The sequence below is a fragment of the Pezoporus flaviventris genome, unplaced genomic scaffold, assembly GCF_033815535.1.
Source record: "Pezoporus flaviventris isolate CSIRO_AGI_PZ_B2104156 unplaced genomic scaffold, CSIRO_AGI_Pfla_v1 ptg000001l, whole genome shotgun sequence".
NCBI classification, from domain to species: domain Eukaryota; kingdom Metazoa; phylum Chordata; class Aves; order Psittaciformes; family Psittacidae; genus Pezoporus; species Pezoporus flaviventris.
Genome location: NW_026892549.1, coordinates 38,007,885 through 38,026,588, shown reverse-complemented (window position 1 = coordinate 38,026,588; position 18,704 = coordinate 38,007,885). Strand labels below are relative to the sequence as shown.

Here is an 18,704-nt window from a genome sequence, read left to right as displayed (position 1 = left end):
CCACAAATGGGCTCTAAAAACACTGAGCCTGATATATACCTACCATCCCTAATGTCAAAACTAAGCATGAGGGAAGAATACAAGGGAATAGATACATAAAGTGGCTAGGTTTACCTAAAGCCTCTAAATAGTATCCCTTAATGTCACTGTTGGACACCAAACCCTGCGTATGAAGGCCACTGGTATGACCCAAGAGAGTTTTTCTGATATTCTTAATTTCAGTTTTTTCTCCGATTTCTTCTGGTAAGCTCTGGAGAGTTAAAAAAAAAAAAAAAAAGAAAAAAAAAATCTCAAAACCAACCAAACAAACAAAAAAAAAGCCACAAACAAAAGAAACAACAAAAAACCCAACAAAAAACACACAAAAACTCAAACATCACAAATGCACAAAAAAGGTTACATCCCTGCTTCTTATCTGCTGTGAAAGCCACAGGTTTTGAGTAGTAGCAGACCTTCATTATAAATACTAAATTACAATATCATATATTAAGCAATAAATTAGTAATATATCTTTAAACAAAAATAAGGCTCAGACCCAGGAGGAAATATTTGAATTACTCCAGCTAGGGCGACCCCCACAAAGCCACAGATGATGTTCCACAGCAGGATCTGCTATTTCAGTGAAAATGTAGCCACCTGCTGAGGGACAAAAGCAACAAACATCAGCTCCTCAAACAGCAGAGCTGCAGAACAGCTTGAAGGGAAAGAAGGCTAGGCATACATTTTTACCATACCACGTCTCAAAAGACGGCAAGAGTTAGTTTACTGTTACACAGAGGGCAGTCTTAAAAAATATGAATGCAGAAGTCAGTATCTGCAAGGTATTCTCTGCCCTTCTCTTCTAGGATAAGTATTTATACATGAGATGGGCATATAACTGAGATGCTTTGAGGCTTCTGATAATACAGAACACCTTCTGCAAAAGAATAAGGTATGCTGGCAATGCTCCAAAGAAATTAATAATATAGCTCAACATAATTCTCATGTGGTCTCAGCTGCATAGCATATTCTTATCCACTTCACTCTTAACCATTAGCTTCCTCTCCAGTATTTGGTAACTTCTTGCTAGTCAGAAGGAAAGAATGTACACTTACGTACTTCATGAATGTATGTTGTGATACATTATATGTTAAATTACACATTTCAATTCTAAAGGGAATAAAAAAGTACAGTAACTATAGCAGATATTTAGATGACTCCCATTTGTTTGAGAGGTTAAATCGAGAGCTACAAAATCAGAATGCAGGAAGGTTTTAACAGTGTCCGGGCCCCACTAAACCTGCAAAATACTGAGCATTTTACATTTTAGGTAATGATACAAGAGGAGGGGTGTGCTCATAAATGAAATTTATAATTCATTATCACACCTTGATTTATCTCTGTATTAATACTAGACTACAAGCCACTCCAGGGCATAGAGAGATTCCTGAACATCCTTTCTTTCTCCTGGATGAGCTCTAGAAAGCTGATCTCGGCCATCAACACATCTCCAGTCTGCACAGCGCCGCCAAAATTTATGCCTGTCTGCCTATCAGTCAAAGAACAACTTGCCCATCTTCATTCACCTCTCTCCCTCTGTTACGCTGTTGAAGAGCTGTGTCCTCAGCATCAGGAGCTGAATTCCTATGTCCTGTTTAAGACCATCTTTTGTTAACTTACTTGGAAAGCATTCACAAGAGACACAAGAGCTGAAGAACAGCTATCTTGGTCATTCACATATGCCTATGGCAGTGTTAGGCAGCAGCAGAGAGGAGACACTTGAAGCCTGTGAGTAAGTAGAAAAGGGAACCCTTGGATGTGGAGGCATTTTATACTTGTTTTTCTGGAATTCTGCAAAGCTTCCATACATCAGCGTTTACAGTCACTGTGTTTGCTGGAGACCATGCTAACAGCTACGAGTCAGTCTTTTAACTGCAGCTCAAAAACAGCAATAGCTTTTTCAAAAAGATCAGTGTACCATTTTCATGATCCAATATGACTAGGAGATACATCATTCATTCATTCATCTTTTCTGTGATCTCTGCAACTCTTCAGGGGTTCAACTAAACGTACACACATACTTATATATAAAAAAGCATGCCACTTGTTTTCCCTAGTGTATCAAAAGAAATCATTTTCCTACTACTCATGGCAAATTACATCAATAATATTTTAGTATCTCTATCTAAGCAACTATATAGGCAGCAGGTTGAAGAATGTGACAGGACTGTTTCAGTTCCCAGTTTCTTATTGTATTGCATACAGCAGTGCTTCCCTGTTAAAAAATACTACTATAAAAGCACCAAAATTTTTATTTTCGTGACTTTCCTTTTAGTCGGGAGGCATACAGATGGACTCATTTTCTTCTACATAGAAGAAAGCTATAAAAAGCAAGCTAACCACGTCTGAAATTTCTGCATTTTCCTCTAGCTTTAACTAGAGTATGAATATTTTTAATGACAATAATTATGAATATTAGTAAGTCTATAGGTGATTAATATTTTTAATAAGTAAATAGTTAATAGATATATATTTACTTTATTGGCGGGACAATCCCTGCTCCAAAAAAGTTGATCACTAATTAACAAAGAGAAATCAACACTGAATTGAGCACCCTTCTGAGGACATACAATTGAAATATTTTGATTTTTTAGAAAATGTTTAAGAACTCTGGGGAAAAAAAAAAGTTAAGACAAAGACAGGCTATGTAGCAAATACAGTGGCACACATTCTCTTGTACGCAGGTCCCCCTGAAGAACAATCCCAGTGAAATGAGTATCATAACTAAAGACTCCTCATGCGCTGAAGATTCTACAGTTTTCCCACTCAAAACCGGGATTTTCAGATTAAAATGTGGTGTCACTCACAAGAAGGAAGGGGGGGGGGGGGAGGCTTGGTGCTTTCAGCCTGCAATCTTTGCAAAAATTCTACTGGCCTTTGCTATAAAACCACCACGAATAAAATTAGTTTTCTAAGAAGGCACACAAGGAAAACACAAGTGGGGTATAAGGCAGACTGGCATAACTGAGCACATCTCAGACATTGCATCATGGCTATCTGCAATGTACTTGGATCAGGACTGCTTCCTAAATGAACCTAAAATACTCTGAAGACATTGATTCCAGTGAACTAAATGAGGTTTCTGAAAAAGTGGTTAGCCAATACTACATTTGCTGGATCTATCCAGAATCTGGATCTATCCAGGTTGCGTATGAGAAACTTAAATTTCATTAGGAATTTACATTCTGTCAAGAAGCAACAATATCAACCTGTACCAGTTATAAATTCCACACCTCCAGCTTTTACACTTCCTAGCGCCTCCCTCTCAGCTGTAAAACTGGGCTTCAGCTCTTCAAAGCACAGTGTGTATTTGTAACAGCGGTGCTCGCACTGGTCATTCATCCTTGCCACCTACCGCATGATTTTAAAAAATTCTGAAAGCAAGTTATGCATCACGTGATTGAATGCATCTTTATAACTTAATTAACGTATCAGAATACTCTGAAACAAGAGAGAACCAAATCAATACGTTCCTAGAAAGTAGGGATGAAAGCTTACAGCTACAAGAGAACAAAACACTGAATCAAACTGGATGCTCTTCTTTCCTGCAGACAATGTTTTTAATGTTTAATATGTCCAAACCATAGCATGCAAAATTATCAAGATATAACAAACAATTTTCTCTTCAACCGTTCATTGTGGATGCTGCCTTGCTTCCTACTGAATCAGTATCAAAACTCTTCTCCGTTTCCACGACTGAAGGATCAGGTCCATCATTAGAAAGTCTGGCAGCATCCTAACAATTCCTTAAAATGTTATACAATCAAGATTCTGAATGTTTACATTAACGCTTATAAAGAGCACGCAAAAGCTCTCTATTTTTTCTAAATGAAAAGATTTGACAACACTTCAAAGCCTTCCAATATTCTCTCCTATCACTGAAAGTATAGCAGGTTGAAGAACAATGAAAAAGAGTGCACAGGGATAAGTGGGATTTCAACTTTGGAATTCCTCCGTCTCAACAGCCAGTGGTCACGTACCAACCGTCACCGTTACGCTTACTTTAGCATAACTTTTCTTTGAACTGTTCTAACTTCAGGTAACGGTCTGCGGCCACAAGACCACCACTACCTCCATCAGCTCCGCCGCGCGTGAATCGCCCAGCTGAGCGCCCGGGACCACGGTCGGTAGAGTAAGACCCCTCCGCGGGGGAAAGGCGACCGCACGGCCCCACCGCGCCGCGCCGCTCACCCCAGTGCCGACGGCAGCACCGCCACCAGGCCGCTCCCCGCGCAGAGCGGCACCCGCCGGGGCCGTCCCGCCGGCTGCCCCCCTCCTCAGCTCCCGCTGCGGAAGGCAGGACCGCAGCACCCCGCCGGATGGGCGCGGGGACGCGGCGCCGTCCGCCTTTCACAGCGACCACCCGCACCTCCCCGGCAGCCCCGCACCAGCGGCACCGTGCGGTGCGCCCCCGCCCCGCTCTCCGAGCAGCCTTCTCGAGGTGACGGAGGAGCGAAAGGGGCAGTACCGCAGCCGCTCCACCAGACCCGACTGGAGAGGTAGTGTCGCCCCCCGCCGTGGCACCCGCGGGCACCGCCGGCCGCCGCCAACCGGTCGGCGGCACCGAAGTTCCAACCGCGGCGCCAGTCCTGCCCGGGGACCAGGACAGGGAACGGCCGGGACCGCCACGCCGAAAAGCACGGTAAGGGGTGGCGGACGACCGCGCCCGCCCGCGATCCCAGCCCGCTGCGGCCCACCGCCGCCCAGCGCTGCCGCCCACCCTGGGCATCCTGCCCGCCCGCTTCTCCGCCTGCGCCGGTACCGCCGCCCGCAGCTTTGCCAGCCCCATCAGCCCAAGGTGTAACGGCCGCGCACGGAACCTTTCTCCCCGCGGACGGACCTTACCGGCCACGCTCGCCGCCCTCGCCCACCTGGGCGCACGCCGCTCCGTGCTGGGCTCCCGCTGCCAAACGCCGCCCTGCAGCCGGCATCACTGCTCCGCCTGCAGCCGCACCAGCCGCCGCGGCGCCCAGCAGCAGCACCCGCCCCTCGAGCGCGCAGCCCGTGCACCGGCAGGGTTCGCCCTCTCCGACTGACAAAGACTAGTAGCCAATCACCGCCCGCTCAGCACCGAGGAGGAGGGAAGGTGTGACGAGAGGAGACCAATGGGAGCTCGCCCCTGCGGCAGCGCTGTTTCCGGGAGGGGGCGCCGCGCTAGGCAGGGGGTGGCCGAGGGTGAGAGTCGTCTGAGTGAGCCCGGAGGGACGGCGGGTGGGGGTGAACGGGTCGCTGTGCTGAGCGGACTCGGGTCCGAGAGGGGCTGGGGCAGGGACTCGGACTCGGACTCGGACTCGGCCTCTCCGGGTCGCGCTCCAAGCCCCGGCGGTGGGTGCTGGCAGTGGTAACGCTTGCGGCTGAGCCGGTCTCGCACTGCCCCTGTTGCTCCGCTAAACGGGAGCGGGGCTGAGGGCCGGCCGGTCAGGTGGGAAAACGTGCATCGCCCTTCCCCCGCGTGCGCAGGAGCGTCGAACTTCACACTGAGGCGCTTTGTTTAAAGGAGAAATGAAACGAACGGAGGCGGAGAGGCGGTTCTTTTCCGGCCGGATCCCGCCTAGCTGAAGCCGTGTCCGCCGGCAGCATCCCCGCGACTGGGGCTCTCGCCGACCTTGGCGTCGCCGCGGCAGGAGGGGACCGCGTCCCGACCGGCTGCCGCGGTGCGGGGTGGGTGTGAGTGTGCCGCGCGGGAGCCGCGCGTATCCCCCTCCGCTCTGGCGGTGCGCTGTGACGGCTGCACCGAGTTCGCAAGGCCTCGGGACTGCGGCTTGGCCCGCTGGCTGTGCCCGGCCTGCCCGCACCCATGGTCCCCTTAGTGATCTGTAGCAGCAATTCCACCGGTGGACCAGGAGTCCATGGCTAACTTGTGTTTAAGGGTTATACGGATAGTTTTGCATCACTGTTACTCTTTGTGGAATGAGGTCCTTTGTACCCTCGCCACAGTGATGTAATGTAGAGGTGGGGTAGCAGAGGCTCTGGAGGAGTGAAGACCTAGCGTGCACCATAGAGGAGTATTGACAAGGGCGCAGTCTTGGTACTGGGGACCGAATGGTTATGTCTTACCCGTGGTCAGTTCAAGAAATTCAGGCCTGGAGATGGACAAAACTGGGTTTAGGGACAACAAAGAAATAGTATCTGACATAGCTGGAAGGTAACATACGTAGTAAGTTCAGCTGTAGAACTGGAACTGCAGACCAGTGAAGAAGCATACTAGCAAAGATTAAAAATGACTTCAAGTGGATCCTAGAGGAGGAAGAACAAATCATAAACATGACCATCATACTTCTCCTGGCCAGGGACTCCAAATGCTCACAAGCCACTGTTGTCACCCCCTCATTCTCCTAACCTAGAGTGAAACTGATCAGGCAGGGGATGGAGAGGAGCAGTTGTAAAGTGGATGTAACATCATGAGAAGGGTACAACAACAACTGCATTATCATCACTCTTTTTCTGTAATTAATGATTAATAGACTCTTAAGATTTCAGTAACAATAAATGTCTCTACCCTGTTTTCAGTCTCATTCTCTAAAAACCCAGGTGAATAATAGTTGGAAACATTTCAGAAAGATGTTTCTCTGCTGGGTTCTTTCCAGTGTTGGTGGTCTTCATCCAGTGTTTTGACATTTGCTTTTTAAGAAAAAAAATGCCAGTTTTGTACCAGTTTTGTAGTGTATCAACTGATTCAAAAGAGTGGTGAGGTGTCTTAATTCCTGATGGCTTACCATCATATTTCATGGCATTTTAGGAATGTTTCTAAAATGAAACGACCTCTCAATCTGGTCATAAGCAAATGTTTGTTAGGTCTTAATGAAGGAATTTATTGTTAATACTAATATTGGAAACGATGGACAGAAATACTTGTTCAGTTTATACCAGGTGCAGGTACCCTCATCTGTGCTGAGTTTAGAACTGCTACTGCTGATAAACAACCTGAAAGTCATGTCCTTTCACAGCAACCTCTTAATGCAAATTTTATTCTGGTGAGACTGATCCACTACAGCAGTAGATTTCTTTTCCTCCCATTCTTCAACTGTTCGCCTTTTTTTTTGGGTTGCAACGATGATACGTTTGTGTTTACTGTGTCCAGTGTGAACATTGAATACACCTGCTTTTGTTTGGAAGAAAATAACAAGAAATGCTTTAAATGCTTATGGGTTTAGACGCTGCAATAGCTAGGTCTGAGACGTCTTTCTTCTAGCAAATTGGTTTTATTAGTTCAGGAGCCACCTCAAGCCTTGAGAAAGTACTGTGTTAATAGTATTTTGTACTTACTAAAAAGCATGAGATATTTTACTCCATTAAAGCAGGAGGTATTTGTTAGTTTGGGTTTTTTAAACATTTTTTTTAACATTTGATGCCAGCCATATCTTTATCTTTGGGAAAAAAAAAACAAACAAACAAAAAAAACCAAATAACAACCAACAAACATGCTTTATTTACAGTTGGCAATTTTGCAAATGTTGCAGAACTAAAGCATTGCACAGGTATAAGTCTTACAGAGAAGGAGGAAATATGAAAAGTAATCCTTATAAGTGAAGCACTTCTAGAAACTAGAACATAACTGTCATTATTTTTGGTATTTTAAACTTTATATAAAAATGTAAACAGAAATTCATATAATTCAGATATCCTGTCTGAACATTAATTTCACGTTAAAAGAGTAGCCTTTAAGTTTCAACGGCAGCTTTTCACTAGCATGCACACAGCTCAGCAGGTAAGATGACTAAATCATTACTTGACAGGATAAACCTGCAGTTTAGCTACCAAAAAAAAAAAAAAAGAAGTAATATATCTTCGCACAATTAAAGATCTAAAGAGCTCTAAACAGCAATTGTCCCAAATGGAAAAGCAATCCTTCACATAACAGCTAAATATCCTGTTTATGAGACAGAACATCTCAGAGGGAGACTTGTTACAGGCATAGAAGCACCAAATAACTGTAACTGAAAAGCGTGCAGGAAAGAGCAGCACACCTGAAATATGATGCTGTTCATTAAAGTGCTTTATGGTACATGTAACATTTTCTGAATTTTAGCAGACCTCTTGGTACCTTGGGAAACAGTTGTGTGTTGGTTTTTTTATCCCAATAAAATTGCATAGATTGGTTTAGCCCGCAAAACTGTAATTTAGCCTTTGGTCCCATAAGGCAGAAGAGTTTGACAGTTCTTTCTGAAAAACGATATAGTGTAACAGTACTCTTGAAAAGTACCAACGGCGCACAGGAGCTGAACTACTCTTATTCATAGCAGAAACAGTGTAAGAAATATAATCCACATTCAGCTCTGTCAGCAGGAGGAGCAGATTTCTAGAGGTGACATAAATCAAGATTCACACATACTAAATCGTTGTTTTAGCTGTTAAGTCTGCCTACAAGGTGCAAACTGTGGTCTGGTATTGGAGACCTCGCCAGACAGAAGGGACTATGCTGAAATTCAACTACACAAAAAAGAAATAGAGCTGTTGTATACCCTTTGGTCTCTAACATCCGTTTTTTAAGAGAGGGTCTGTTTTTTACTAATACTGCATATGCTTTGAAAAATTACTCCATTTCCATCCTCTCAGAAAGTCTTTGTGGCCCCAGGTGGCTCCCCTATTAAAGAAAGTGGTTTAGGCTCCCACTTAAGTTTTTATGTGTTCTGTCCATGATTTCCTGTAGGCATTTTACTTTTTCATCTCTCTGCTGCTATTGTTTTATACATAAGAAATTATTTGGTTTGGAGAGAATCACCTCATGGGGAGTTAATGTTTTGCTAATGTAGGTAGCAGTATGTGGAGTCTTAGTATTATGTTTTGATATTAACTGTGCATCCAGCTGGAGACTCATTATACTAAACATCAGATCTTCAGATTTCCCATGCTTCATCGTGTCTTTTCTCCACTGATTCATCTGTCTTCCTTGTTTCTAATACCCTGCCTGCCTGGTTTGGGTTTTTTTTTGGATGCAAGCTCTACCTATAGACATACATAAATTGCATCATTACTTGCTACTGTTTTCTGATGCAAGTTATATCTTTGATTACTAGGAAATAACCAGGCACTAAGTAAGTGAGTCTATTGCAGACCAGCTTTCAAAGACAAGTAACTGCAGCACGGGTTTGATATCCAGGAGGAGTACCAGAAAACACAAAACCATTTGCGGGATGGTGATAGGCTGACAAATCATCCAGGTTATAAAATACTGTGGTTATATCCTACTGTGGATATACTACTGTGGTGGGTTGACCCCTGCCAGCTGCCAGATGCTCACCCAGTTTCTCTCTCTGAACACTTCAGCAGGACAAGGGGTGAGAATAAGATGGACAAGATTGAGGACTGAGATAAAGACAATTTAATAAGAAAAGCAAAGCTCAGATGTGAAGTAGAAGAGAGAATTGATTCACTACTTCCCATCAGCAGGCGATGTCCAGCTACTTCCTGGGAAGCAGGATTTCAATATACACAGTGATTGTATCAGAAAACATCCTTTGTAACCATGGATTTCACACACATGTGCACACACACACGTACACCCATACACATACCCGCACCGCCCCTTCTTTTTCCCTGCTTTTATTGCTGAACACAGCTTCACAGGGTATGGTATGCCCCTTTGATCAGTTGAAGTCGGCTGTCCCAACTGTGTATTGCCAGTTAGTGTTAGAAGGCAAATAATGTATTAACTGAGCCCTTCTGTGAGGCACAGTGTATCAGCAGATCGTTTACATCAAACTGTAAAATAACCTTTTGGTGAGAAACATTATTTCACTCCTCCCTTTGGTAGGGTATGAATATTTGATGCATAGATGCAGCACTGCCTTTACAGATCTGTGGGAGTAATATTTGATTATTCATTTTTAAACACATTATAATTTGCTAGTGTTATTCAGCCTCATTTGCTAACCCATTTGTTAATATTATGTAGATATATGTTTTGAGATGCAAATCACAGTTATGTGCTGGGTGCTGTATAGACAAGTAAGGAAACAAAGTTCTTGCCCCAAAGAGTTTGCTCACATTATCTCTTCCACAAGTGCATTGTGATCTGATTTCACACTGCATGAAGATGTATTTCCTTTCATTATTTTATCTCTCATGTATTATGTCAGCTGGAGAGAGCTACTCTCCCCATAAGTAAAGCAAGGCAACTTCCTTTGTGTGCTAGGTGAGTCCTTCAAGATGTTTATCTGAAGTGATCAGTTGCAAGCACAGCTTCCATTTATAGAGTGTCCTTCATAGCAATGTCACTATGAACATAATGAATACACTTAGAAGTATTTAAAGACTCCATAAATATATATTTCCTTGCAACAGCCTTGAACAGTGATGTAAAATCCCCATTGAGGAAGGGATAGGTGGTGAAGCATGTTTTCAGATCCAAGCAATCCTGCTTTGCATGAGTGACCAGGACATAGAAAGAATTATTTTTTAATTCCTCCATTGGTGCAGTCAATTTAGGTATTTTTATCCCTTTTTTTTTTATTTTTTTAATGCACATTAGAGATGTTGTTGCTCCCCAGCCCATACTTAATGTTGTGGTGGATCATCTGCTGTTTTGAAAAACATTTGCATTATTACCTATGACATTAATTATCAAAAAATTAATCCACCTCTCAGGTTAACCAAGAGAGAAGAGCCTTCATATCACAGTCAGTGGCTGAATACAGCTGGCAATGTGGTTCTGTTCCATCATGATTAATGTTTTCATTTATTTTATAGTTTTGTATGCAATTTTCTTTTTAAGGTTCTTGCAAGATGATTTGGCAATTGCTATTCATAAACAAAGAGCTTGGTCCTGTGTCATCTGGTAAAGATGCCATTTGATTTGCTTACAATCAAGGGGATATGGCTTAACATTAAATTCCATTTTCTAGAAGGACACATCTACCAGAATTCAGGATTCATGTCCCCTGGTACTGCAAAGGTTGGAATTGTCAACTCTGGGACTATTTTATGAATGACACATTGGCCTGGTTCTATCACCTGTATTTTCACTGAAGAGCATCTTAAGAAAAATTACTCACACATTTCTGTTTCTGTAGTGGCATCCACATAGTTAAGGATGTCTGTCTGGGAAGGGGCTGAGGACATTGCTGCAAAAATTTAATCAATGTAAAGACAGAACCACATTAGGAACATTTGGCCATGTGCATTTGCTTATCATCTGGAAGAAAAAAATTGTCCATAGTCTCAGACCCAAAGAACTTATAATGCAAGTAAAGGAATGATAAAAATGGAGTACATGGATAGAAAGAATGAGGTAGAAAAAAGTAAAGTCACCAGATTATGAAGTAATTTAGTGGTGCAGAGCTTGGTAGTTCTATATATACACAGCTGGTGTTACAGTAATTTGCTGATTGCTTGTGGTTTACTTATGTATACATGAGTATTTATATACATCCAGACGTATGATATTCATATATTACCTTAAAAACCGTTAAGTCTGAAAGCGAGAATGCCTGGACTCAAAAGCTGTCTGATGCAGTTTTCAGTTTTGTGATTGCATAGTGTTTTTCTTAGGACTCACCCTGTTTAGAGCATAGGAGGGATGAATCTTGTTACTTGCACAAGTATTTAGTATTTTTATCTATTCAATTATTTAAAATATGACCTCATGCTTATTGATTACAATCTTCTATGTATCTTCCAGCTGCTGCAGCAATTCAGTTAAAAGTCCTAATAAAAACATTCTCCTGACTATGTATCACCAGGACATGATCTGTACCATTAAAAAAAATAATGTGAGATGTTGAAATTGAAAATTATATTGCAAATAGAGTCAAAATAGAACCACATCAAAATCAAGGCACTAGATTGATTTAAGTTTATTCAGCTAAAATATGTTTTTGTTTAGCATGGGCAGACATCTTACCAGATGTCTTTCCTGGAAATGGAGGAAGCCTTTCTGGAAAAGCTTTAAAAATAAATCAGTCTGTCTGTCATTTCCTATGTGAAAAGCTTCAACAGTAGACAAAATTATAAGCTATTGAAAACAGTGTTTCTTTTTTAATTGGAAGTATGCAAAACCTTTACTAGAATGATATCACCTTTCCCCTCAATTAAGACATGTGCATGACTCCATGGGATAGAATAAAAGATTTTAGCATCACAGCTTAGCAGGATACTGCTGTAGTAGGAGTGTGTCCTTACAGAAGTCACTCCAGACAGGTATAGCTATTGGTGTATTTTTTCTGCTCCACAAAAGCATCTAATGTGTGTTAAAGAAGAATGATTCTAGAAAATTCTTGAAAATATTATTCCAAAACTTGAACTGGGGGAGGAATTACTGCTAATATAAAACTTGAAATTCCAGCAGTCCATTAGGTGTGATATTTTGCTTCTGGATTTTAAGAGTTTCCAGAACTTTCAAGTGGATCTAGATTTTGAATTTTCAGAACTCAACCAGTGTAATTCTATTTGACACATATGTATTGTTTCCAGCAAATGTTTTAAAGGTACACTGAATTTTGAAAATCAACCACTCAGATGTTAGGAAATGATAAAATTAAGGTTGTCCATCTGATCTTATTTCATGACCCTGTGAACTGGGGTTAACATTTTAAAATTACGGTCACATAATAATGAATAATGTAGTAGATATTAGTACAAATAGTAATACATGTACATGCAAGTGGAAGAAACTCAGTAAAGGTACAGGAGGTGCAGAGTTTCCACCTTTTAGCCACCTTTTCTGCTTAGGCATGTCTTCATTTGAAAAAATGCATTCCTAGGAAATCCCCAATGAATGTTAATTTGAAACTACTAAAGAGAATTATGATAATTCCACTCTGGCACCGGGTGCAGGTTTCCTCCTTTCACATTTAGGTTGTTTAGCGGTTCAATAGGCCTTTTCTAGACAGGACACTGTATAAGCACAGTGCTCTTAGTGTCAACAAAGAAATTCCTTATGATAATTCTGTTTTCTGCCTTCCTGTTTTTGAGTTTCTAGATGGAACAAGTTCTGAACTGACACCTGCTAGTGTCTTAACAGGGGCAGTGTGAACACCTGAACTTCAGATGCAAACAAATGAATACAAGGATCCATGTTACCGAATGTCCCTTTGTACGTACAAATGTATAGAGTAGTAGTTTAATGACATTGAACATCCCCAGTAAGATGGCAGTTCTGTAGTACAATGCAAGAAGTTTGCTGGGCAGACATTAAGATATCAGAGGAAATTTTCCTTAAGGTAAAGAGTAACTGAGGTTTGTTTTTACAGTGGTTACTATAGAAATTAAAAATATGTTTTGATCAGGGTAACCATATGCACTTAAGGAATTAATTTTGATTTATATACTATTTATCCTAAGTATTTTGGAGATGGTTTTGATTATGTCCTTCACTTTGGATAAACTTGGTGCTTAACTTGAGTGACCATATAAAGAAATGTATGTTTTTCCTCGTTTCTGGGGCTGGCAGAAGAATGGCAAATACAGATTGCCTTCATAGCTCCTTTTACCTTCCCTCCACAACATTTGACCATGATAAACTACTTTATCAAATGGAAATAGCCAGAGCACAGAAACATAATGCTGTTTATGGCTATGTCATCTCTGTCTCTTGGAGGTGATGATAAAATTTATAGCTGGTTAAAGAAAATGATTTGTTTTCTGGAGTGCTGCAGTAGTGTTGAAATGTCATTACAGAGCATAAATGTCTGGAGACCTAATCCCAGCCTCACCAAATTTGCTGGAAGCTATTTGGAAGAATTTTATAAAGCTGAGTTTTCTCACAGATGCTTTCACAAATAAGGTAAATTATCCCTATTAATTTTTTTTTTCCCCTAATTTTTCTGTCTTGGTGTCTATAGTGCACATATACTTTCTTTAACAACAACAACAAAAAAAAATTAAGATGCTGGAGCAGCCTAAAGTATGCTAGTTTATAACATCAGTATTTTCAAATATCATTTGCCATAAATTATTAGCCAATGTTCATATCATGTTGCCTCTAGGAGCATATAAAGGTAGTCTTGGTTGTTGTCATAATACTTTGTTTTGAAGAAAACTATTTAGGCTCCACATTCTGGCCCAAGAAGCTGAGTCCATGCTGTTTCTGTTTTATGGCATGCTGTCAGCATGGATAGCTGCCAGATCCTGTTAAAGCAACTTTTCATTACCTTCTCTCCAGGCACATAAAAACCACTGCCCACTTCGGCAAAATAGTTTCCTCAGTGAAAGCCACCAAGACTCAATCTGTAGCCCTCAATAGAAGAGTACGCTACCGACAGCTTAGCAGCTTACAGAAGACAATAAAGCAAAAGAGATTCTAAACAGTATATAACACTCTGCATGTGCTATTTCCACTCTAATATTACCTTATGAAAAAGCTGTTCAAAGCCTCTTGAGATTGGAACTGCAAAATTACTTTTTGTGTCCAGCTATACATTCTGAATTTGTAGTTTTCTGTTTCTTCCTTTTCATCTAATATCCTGTAGAGCTCTTAACTGTGATCACAGACACAAACTGGAAGCACATTCTGAGACTATTTCATATAAATTAGTTATTCTTTTTGTTATAATATATGCACCAGTATTACAAATAAGATAACATAATCTAACTTGCCAAACAGTATATTGAAGTACTTTCTTTTAAGTTTCATCCCCTCATGGTGCAGTTGAAGCTCCATTCACCCATAAGTTTTTAACCAATACACCTTTTGTACTGAAAAGTCATCTTGCTTTTTTTTTTTTTTTTTTTTGTTGAGAAGTGACTTTCTTTATCATGAAATGAAGTATTTGTTTGGTTTGGGTTTTTTTTCTGCAATAAGCGTGGCCGCCATCTTTTCACTTTGGAATATGCAGGTTTTGTGGAGAAGGAACAGCTTTTTCATAAGTACGTGTTGTAATAGAACATTATTCCTTGACAACATCTGTCACACATGTCATTGCATCAGTCTAAAAGTAATTTTAAATGGATACTGATAGTGATGGTTACAGTGTCGAGAGCTAAAAGGCAAAATGGATTTGAAATTAGCTGTCGTCATGTAGATGTCCCTCTGAGTTTCTTCTAGGAGATGTAGGGTGGTTTTTTTAATTTAACCAGATTATGAGGTTTTGAAAATCACCTGCTGCAATTGTGTGGTACATTTTTCATGTCGGTTTTTAATAAAATTGTAATGTACTCAATTAATGAGAAACACATTCGTAATACATGTGAAGACTTTATTCTTTCTTAACGCTTTCCCACGCTCTACCCTAAGAGAGGGGAAGTGAGGAAGGTATAGGATATAGGTCCATGGAGAGGTAAAACTTTGAATTTTTCGTCTCTTTCTTGAAGCAGTACATAGCTGCCTTATTTTTTTGTCTAAGGATTGTACTGAAAAGTCAGACCTTTTGTGTTTAAATTGTCATTTAATGGTTTAGAAAGCCCAAAAGTAAGGTCAGTCTGATTATGGTCCTAAGCCCATTTTAACACAGTTACTGTCTTTAAAACATTTAAAAGTGCTTTTCATGTCAAAATCGTCAAATGTAACTGACATACAAGGTAAAATTCTGCTTGTGAAAGTCAGTAAAGTTCACCCAAAGCATTTCACTTAGGTGCCTCTTAATGGATGAAAACATGAAAAGAGACAAAGGTTTTAATCTGTCTCTTTTTGACTTCATATTTTCCTGTTTTTGTGAGTGTATCCAGGGTAGTTAATGTTTTTTTAAATTATACCTATCAGTTGGAGATGTGCTTGACTGAAATGACCCAAATCTTATATAAGTAATTCTGAAAATTATCCTGCACTTTGAAAATAAGGCCTGAACTATAATTATTTATTGGAGGGATATTGCAAGAACTGTTCTGTGTTAGAATAAGGCAGATCCTTAACATAGCTTTAGTGTAAATGCTGAACACTGTGTCTTTTAAGGTGCTCATCTAGGTATGCCTATTAAAATGTATGAAGGAGATAAATGCTTAACAGAAGACAGACAAGTTAAGTACACTTTTTGCAGTAATCAAGCATTTGCTTTCAGCAAGTCCTTTACCTAGGAGGAGTCTACTTTGGCATTATAGTGAATGTGTTATTTAGGTCCCTCTACAGTTCTAAGGATACCTCTGACTTGCCAAAGACTCCAAAGGGATCAGTTGATATGCTGCGTCTATAAAAACAATTTAAGTAGCTCTAAGTAAGTCTTTGTGCCAATTATGTTAATGAAGCTGCAAAGGGACTGCAAATTTATAAGTCCTCTAAAGTCCAGTGCTGGCCCAGCAGTTCAGAAGCTTCTTAACAAGACATTTAAGCAAGACTCTTTAATCTCTCTAATTGGTGCTTTGGAGTGTAGAATACATAAACCCTGCTGTGTTCTAAAAGCAGTAGACATCTTCACTAGCCAGTGAAGATGTCTACTTTCACTACTACCTAGTGAAAATACAATTTCAGACTGCATCTCTCCTGTACTAAATGATGATGCAGAGATGTTTTGTTTCGCTGCTATTTGTCAGTGCAGTTTTGCTGTTGAATGGTGCTTGACTGCAGCTGTGCTGGAAATGAATCAGCTCTGTCCTCCATGGCTGTAACGTTCCATTTGTGGGCACTGCTGAATATCCTGTTTGGGAGCTAAGAGGAGAAACCAAGGAGTAGTCAGAGGAAGTTATCCTGCTGAGAGAACGGGAGCTCTGGTGCCATGATTTCTCTCAGGAGCCCTCAAGCATCTCACACAGTAGGACTTTTACAAACTGATGACAGGTTATTTAAACTCAGGAATTAAAACTTGGAAAGGCTAGGGATAAACTTAAAAATATTTAAAACTTTGAATAACAACTTTGTCTCACAAAACTATAGCTTTTGTGGATGCTAAGATTTTTAAAAACATTTCATTTAAAGAAAGTCTGTAAGGTTGCTACTTTCTATCTAAAGCTTTTATCCCAACCTCACTTTCAGCTCCTATATGCATTCTCTTCCAGAGTAAGACTTCTGTAATAGTAATGTGTGTGTATATATATGTATACATTAGGGTGACTCGTGCATCTCCTATCTCTTTTGCCTTCATGGAAAAAGGGAGTAGGACAAACACACATCTTGGTGGGTTCCAGCCTTATCTTGTCTCTGATTACTCCTGCTGCAAGCTTTTGGCTGAAGTTCTGACGAACTCTTCTCCTTTTATTTTTTCCTCCTTCTCTCCAGATGATTTACATTTGTTACATTTTTTTTTATTACCTGTAGCTATCAGTTTTCTAGAAGAGGTTTCCAGGGTGTCATCCTCCTGATTTGTGTAAGAACTCCAAGACAGTATAATGGGACACCTGGCTTGTGTTTCAAATGAATGATTAGGCAATGTAATTTAATTTTTTCCTTACCATTCATCCTTGCTACTTGGGGAAGAAAAAAGGCCACCCACTGATAAAAGAGAGTGCAAAGCAAATGAATCCACTAGAAGAAGGCTCTGCACTTCTCTGTCTGTCCTGTGCTAAGCAGAATTCAGACCATGGAATATCCAAGGAGATTTGCCCCATACAGGACATCATTTATGTAAGTTGACTTTACATATTATTTCCTCTGGAAAGAAATTTTTCCCTGTAGTCCTGCTTTTTTCTACTGTTTCATCAAAGCCTTTATTTCATCTCTAGCTGGCCAAAGGGAACATTCTTTTTCTGTAACTCATTTTTGGTGGTGGTTTTGTTTAGGGGAATCAGAAAAGTTTGTATTTTGTAAGGATATTTTCAGAGGCATTAATTTCTTGGTGTAAATGAGTGGGCTTTTTATCATAACCGGTATCTGTCATTCCTCTAAATTGTAGGATATAAGTTTAAATTAATCAGAACATGCAGGAGAATGAAAATTGGCACAGGACTGTACTTCAGGTACAAATGTTGCAACCATATTAGCTTTGTGCTTGTATGATTAACTTGTATATTATCACACCAATGTACATACACATAAACAGACATCCACCATTTCACTTTCAAGATCAAAACCGGTCTTATACCCAAGAAGAAATTTTGGGGAATAGGGGAGATTTAAAAGTTTAGCCAGTGTAGAGCTCTAAACATTTAGACAATTGGTTTTCATCAGGCTTGCATTTTCTGAGATTTTTTTGGTTGTTGTTGTCTTGGAAGGAATTTTGTTGATGTTATTTTTAGTTGTGTTATCTACACAAAAAGGCAAATAAAGTCATTGATATCTATTTAATAATTTCTTGGGGTTTTAAAAGTAATTTATCATGGTTAAAACCATGGAATGAGAGAGGGATCTTGCCAAAATAATTCTAAATGTTCACAGTGGCCTGTAGGCTAATGTTTTTTGACAAAGTGATCAAATACAGTTGTATCTGAGTGCCTTGAACGAAGGCTAAGTACCCGTCTGAGCACATTTGTTTTAAGGGGTCTTTTCTATTTCTGCATTTCATGAGAATATTTGGAAGGAATGAAGCATGACGCATGAAGAGGAGGATTCACTCTCTTCAAGACTCTTGTGCAAGAAGTACTATGTAAAGCTTATATTGTGTGTGTGTAGTTTATAGTTGTTTCTTTGTAGGTACAGAAGAAGAGTGGATATCCACTTCCCCACAATCCCATTGCTTTGGGCAATGAGTTTTAGTGCAGCAGATATTTTGTTCTAGAGCTCTACACAATTATTTCTTAAATGTTTTCATTAACATCAACCTGTCTTTCCTGTAAAATACTCTGAACACACGTCTCTGTCAGATACTTCAGAAATTATTTTGAAAACTGTATTTTAATTATCCTGCCCTTTCCCTCTGACAAAA

General features: G+C 40.4%; 1 protein-coding gene across 13 annotated transcripts in view; it reads right to left on the bottom strand.

Annotated features, from left to right (window-relative positions):
* Window positions 1-5,071, bottom strand: part of B3GALT1 (beta-1,3-galactosyltransferase 1) — a 209,745-nt gene extending 204,674 nt beyond the window's left edge. For 8 of the 13 annotated variants that reach the window (XR_009743241.1, XR_009743242.1, XR_009743245.1 and 5 more), the window contains exon 1: window positions 4,885-5,071. The gene's annotated coding sequence lies outside the window, so the exon portion shown is untranslated. Of the gene's footprint in view, window positions 1-4,879 lie in introns of all 13 variants that reach the window. The other 5 variants (XR_009743244.1, XR_009743246.1, XM_061452804.1 and 2 more) reach the window with 2 other exon arrangements.
* Between the last annotated feature and the right edge of the window lie 13,633 nt (window positions 5,072-18,704).